The sequence below is a fragment of the Xylocopa sonorina genome, chromosome 6 (genome assembly GCF_050948175.1).
Source record: "Xylocopa sonorina isolate GNS202 chromosome 6, iyXylSono1_principal, whole genome shotgun sequence".
In the NCBI taxonomy this organism is placed as follows: domain Eukaryota; kingdom Metazoa; phylum Arthropoda; class Insecta; order Hymenoptera; family Apidae; genus Xylocopa; species Xylocopa sonorina.
The window spans coordinates 123,974-130,246 of record NC_135198.1 but is presented as its reverse complement, the minus strand read 5'-3'; the positions used below and the strand labels follow the sequence as shown (position 1 = coordinate 130,246).

The 6,273-nt window shown below is 39.8% G+C and overlaps 1 pseudogene; it reads left to right on the top strand.

Annotated features, from left to right (window-relative positions):
• The first annotated feature begins 5,406 nt into the window (after positions 1–5,406).
• Positions 5,407–5,748, top strand: LOC143424458 (histone-lysine N-methyltransferase SETMAR pseudogene; annotated as a pseudogene).
• The last annotated feature ends 525 nt before the right edge of the window (positions 5,749–6,273 follow it).

Sequence of the window (6,273 nt, the reverse complement as noted above, 5' to 3'; positions counted from 1 at the left end):
CGAGCCGCTAGCCCCACCACGAGCCGCGAGTCCCCACTCGCTGGACCGCGCGCTCCCTACCACGAGCGCCTGCGACCGTAGCGCCTCGCGAACCGAGGAGGTCCCAGACGCGCCTCGAGAGACACATTCGGGTCCTCGGGCTTCTAGAGTTAACATCGATCTTCCATCTCAAGCCGCCTCAATGTGGGGTCTAGGCTACGCGTTGCTATTTCCATTTTACTAGTTCTAACTTAGAATAATTTCACTTTTGTACACTTTAACTTAGAATATATTTTACTTTAGTTACTAAATCGAATCTACAAGTTCTTTTACCAGTTCTACTAGTTCCTATTCCAATAATTACTAAATCTAAACATAATATACTAGTTCTTACGTTAAAACATTATTCTTAAACTACGAATTCTACGACGTGTTCCTTCCAACAACTGGGTTGCGTTTGTTCACCTTGAAGGAGTATAGAACTCAGCTTTGCGACGTTGCGATAGAGCGGACCGCCGCTTATCCTTCTGAACATTGCCTGAAAGTACAGAAAAACTGGGTGAATGAAACGTGGATCCGGTTCGCGAAGAACACGACGCGCGGGTCGTAAGAATTTTATACGTTCACTTGTTCGTGAATACCTGGGAGATACACCCCGAGTCCTCGTACCGCAGCAACCTGTCGTCATCGTTCCGGTTCAGTCACAGTTTTTCGAAACGCCGATCAACGCCGATTCGCCTGCCTCTGCAGCCAACGTCTCTGCAATATCCACAGTCTCCGCTGAATCTACTCTGCATCCAGACCGCTGTTTCCCGTTTTGCTGGAAGTTAATCGAAGTCACCGTCAACATCAACCGACCGATCGCTGCATCGATACCTACCAACGACCCCCGACGCACATTCTACCTGCGTATCGAGACTGAAGCCAGCGAAAGGTAAGGCTTTTCCATCATATCGCGAGTGTTTTTACCGCGTCGCGTAAGCCAAAAATATCGAACCCGGTCGTAACGCGTTCCCGCGGACCGAAAACCGTATAAATAGGCTCGTGTCGTGAAGCCTCCGGATAAACGAAAAATTCTTTCGCCGGACGTGACACATGAAACATAGAAATGAGATGCGATATCGCGATTTAAGAAGCATTAGAACACTATTGCTTCGATACGTAGACATCTGCACACGCTACTTCCTAGCAAGGAAGTGCCGCATTTACATTCTTTTGAAACGAATACGAGGTATACATAACACTCCACAGTGTATATTGTATCTTATCATGAAACATAGAAATGAGATGCGATATCGCGAATTAGAAAGATTTAGAACACTATTGCTTCGATACGTAGACATCTGCAAACGCTATTTCCTAGCAAGGAAGTGTCGCATTTGCATTCTTTTGAAGTGAATACGAGGTATACATAACACTCCCCAATGAATATTATATATTATCACGAAACATAGTAATGAGTAGCGATATCGCGTTTTGAGAAGCATTAGAACTCTAATGCCACGATACGTAGACATCTGCAAACGCTATTTCCTAGCAAGGAAGTGTCGCATTTACATTCATTTTAAGTGTATGCGAGGTATACACGACACTTCGCAATGAATATTATATATTGTCATGAAACATAGAAATGAGATGCGATATCGCGATTTAAGAAGCATTAGAACACTATTGCTTCGATACGTAGACATCTGCACACGCTACTTCCTAGCAAGGAAGTGCCGCATTTACATTCTTTTGAAACGAATACGAGGTATACATAACACTCCACAGTGTATATTGTATCTTATCATGAAACATAGAAATGAGATGCGATATCGCGAATTAGAAAGATTTAGAACACTATTGCTTCGATACGTAGACATCTGCAAACGCTATTTCCTAGCAAGGAAGTGTCGCACTTGCATTCTTTTGAAGTGAATACGAGGTATACATAACACTCCATAATGAATATTATATATTATCATGAATCATAGTAATGAGTAGCGATATCGCGTTTTGAGTAGCATTAGAATTCTAATGCCACGATACGTAGACATCTGCAAACGCTATTTCCTAGCAAGGAAGTGTCGCATTTACATCCATTTGAAGTATAGACGAGAAATACATAACACTGCACAATGAATATTATATCTTATCATGAAACATAGAAATGAGATGCGATATCGCGTTTTGAGGAGCATTAGAACTCTAATGCCACGATACGCATACGTCCGCAAACGCTATTTCCTAGCAAGGAAGTGTCGCATTTACATTCATTTGAAGTATAGATGAGATAAACATAACACAACACAATGAATATTATATCTTATCGTGAAACATAGAAATGAGATGCGATATCGCGATTTAAGAAGCACTAGAACACTATTGCTTCGATACGTAGACATCTGCAAACGCTACTTCCTAGCAAGGAAGTGTCGCATTTACATTCTTTTCAAAGGAATACGAGGTATACGTGACACTTCGCAATGAATATTATATCTTATCATGAAACATAGAAATGAGATGCGATATCGTGATTTATGAAGCACTAGATGTCTATTGCTTCGATACGTAGACATCTGCAAACGCTATTTCCTAGCAAGGAAGTGTTGCATTTACATTCTTTTGAAAGGAGTACGAGGTATACATGACACTTCGCAGTGAATATTATACCTTATCATGAAACATAGAAATGTGATGTAATATGGCGAGTTAAGAAGCATTAGAATTCAACTGCTACGATACGTAGACATATGCAAACGCTACTTCCTAGCAAGGAAGTGTCGCATTTACTTTCTTTTGAAGTGAATACGAGGTATACATATCACTCCATAATGAATATTATATTCTATCATGAAACATAGAAATGTGATGTAATATGGCGATTCAAGAAGCATTAGAACTCTATTGCTTCGATACGTAGACATCTGCAATCGCTACTTCCTAGCAAGGAAGTGTCGCATTTACATTCTTTTGAAAGGAATGCGAGGTATTCATAACACTGCACAATGAATACTATATCTTATCATGAAACATAGAAATGAGATGCGATATGACGATTTAAGAAGCATTAGAACTCTATTGCTTCGATACGTAGATATCTGCAAACGCTACTTCCTAGCAAGGAAGTGTCGCAATTACATTCATTTGAAGTATAGATGAGATAAACATAACACTACACAATGAATATTATATCTTATCATGAAACATAGAAATGAGGTGCGATATCGCGATTTAAGAAGCATTAGAACTCTATTGCTTCGATACGTAGAAATCTGCAAACGCTACTTCCTAGCAAGGAAGTGTCGCATTTACATTCTTTTGAAAGGAATACGAGGTATACATGACACTTCGCAATGAATATTATATCTTGTCATGAAACATAGGAATGAGATGCGATATCGCGATTTAAGAAGCATTAGAACAGTATTGCTTCGGTACGTAGACATCTGCAAGCGCTATTTCCTAGCAAGGATGTGTCGCATTTACATTCTATTGAAGTGAATACGAGGTATACATAACACTCCACAATGAGTATTATATATTATCATGAAACAAAGTAATGGGTAGCGATATCGCGTTTTGAGAAGCATTAGAACTGTAATGCCACGATACGTAGACATCTGCAAACGCTATTTCCTAGCAAGGAAGTGTTGCATTTACATTCTTTTGAAAGGAGTACGAGGTATACATGACACTTCGCAATGAATATTATATCTCATCATGAAACGTAGAAATGTGATGTAATATGGCGAGTTAAGAAGCATTAGAATTCTATTGCTTCGATACGTAGACATCTGCAAACGCTACTTCCTAGCAAGGAAGTGTCGCATTTACATTCTTTTGAAAGGAATGCGAGGTATACGTGACACTTCGCAATGAATATTATATCTTATCATGAAACATAGAAATGAGATGCGATATCGTGATTTATGAAGCACTAGATGTCTATTGCTTCGATACGTAGACATCTGCAAATGCTATTTCCTAGCAAGGAAGTGTTGCATTTACATTCTTTTGAAAGGAGTACGAGGTATACATGACACTTCGCAATGAATATTATATCTTATCATGAAACACAGAAATGTGATGTAATATGGCGAGTTAAGAAGCATTAGAATTCAACTGCTACGATACGTAGACATCTGCAAACGCTACTTCCTAGCAAGGAAGTGTCGCATTTACATTCATCTGAAGTGTATGCGAGGTATACATGACACTTCGCAGTGAATATTATATATTATCATGAAACATAGAAATGGGATGCGATATGGCGATATAAGAAACATTAGATCCCAATTGCTTCGATACGTAGACATCTGCAAACGCTACTTCCTAGCAAGGAAGTGTCGCATTTCCATTCTTTTGAAGTGAATACGAGGTATACATAACACTGCACAATGAATATTATATATTATCATGAAACATGGAAATTAGATGCGATATCGCGATTTAAGAAGCATTAGAACACTACTGCTTCGATACGTAGACATCTGCAAACGCTATTTCCAAGCAAGGAAGTGTCGCATTTACGTTCATTTGAAGTGTATGCGAGGTATACATGACACTGCACATTGAATACTATATCTTATCAGGAAACAGAGGAATGAGATGCGATATCGCTTTTTGAGAAGCATTAGAACACTATTGCTTGGATACGTAGACATCTGCCAACGCTATTTCCTAGCAAGGACGTGTCGCATTTACATTCTTTTGAAAGGAATACAAGGTACACATGACACTTCGCAATGAATATTATATCTTATCATGAAACATAGAAATGTGGTGCCATATGACTATTTATGAAGCAATACAACTCTATTGCTTCGATACGTAGACATCTGCAAATGCTACTTCCTAGCAAGGAAGTGTCGCATTTACAATCTTTTGAAGTGAATACGAGGTATACATAACACTTCGCAATGAATATTATATCTTATGATGAAACGTAGATAAGAGATGCTATATGACGATTTAAGAAGCATTAGAATTCTATTGCTTCGATACGTAGACATATGAAAACGCTATTTCCAAGCAAAGAAGTGTCGCAGTTACATTCCTTTGAAAGGAATTGGAGGTATACGTGACACATCGCAATGAATATTATATCGTATCATGAAACGTAGATATGAGGTGCGATATGACGATTTTAGAAGCATTAGAACTCTATTGCTTCGATACGTAGACATCTGCAAACCCTATTTCCAAGCAAGGAAGTGTCGCATTTACATTCTTTTGAAGTGAATACGCGTTATATTAGGTTGGTGCGTATGAAATGTCGGATTCTCTTTACATGCGGACGTTTTCCTCCCCGTTTTCGTTATATTTTTGTATTTGTCATAACCTCATTCATACTCGTATTGTCCATTGCCAGAGACTCATTTCAACAAAATAGTTTTTCTCGAAGGTCTTCCCTTTTTTATTTCTTTTGAATTTATTACCGATATGAATTCTGCCAACATTCGCGTCATTTTCTTATATGAGTACAAACTTGGTAATAGTGCTGCAAAAGCTGCACGCAACATAAACCAAGCGTTTGGGGAGAATACGGTTAACGATCGGAAAGTGCAGCGTTGGTTCGAAAAATTTCGGACTGGCGATTTTTCACTGCAAAATGAGCCGCGCGGAAGACCCAAAACGTCTGTGAAGAATGATGACCTGAAGGCTCTAGTAGAAGCGGATCCAGCCGTATCCACGAGGGAACTTGCTATCAGGATGAAAGTTGACCATACAACGATATTGAGACACCTTTCTGAGATTGGCAAGGTTAAGAAGATGGACAAGTGGGTACTGCACGCACTGACAGAGCGAAATAAGCTGGATCGGTTAAACGTATGCTCATCATTGCTAACCCGATTTCACCGAGAGCCATTTTTTGATCGGATCATTACGTGTGACGAAAAATGGGTTCTTTATGACAATAGAAAGAGGTGTGCTCGGTGGCTTGACAAGGATGAGGTTTGTGCCCATACTCCAAGGCCATCGCTTCATCCACGGAAGATTTTGTTCACAGTTTGGTGGAACGCGGCTGGGGTAATCCATTATTCGTTCCTTCGACCTGGGGAGACAATTAAGGCCGAAAAGTACTGCCAGTACATTGATGAGACGCACGATAAGTTAAAAATTGTACTCCCATCGCTTGTGAATCGGCATGGCCCGCTACTGCTCCATGACAACGCTCGGCCGCATACATCGCACAAAACAATTGCGAAACTGAACGAACTGGAATATGAAGTTTTGCAGCATCCACCATATTCATCGGATCACTCGCCGACCGATTTTCATTTTTTCAAGCATTTAGAGCTGTTTTTA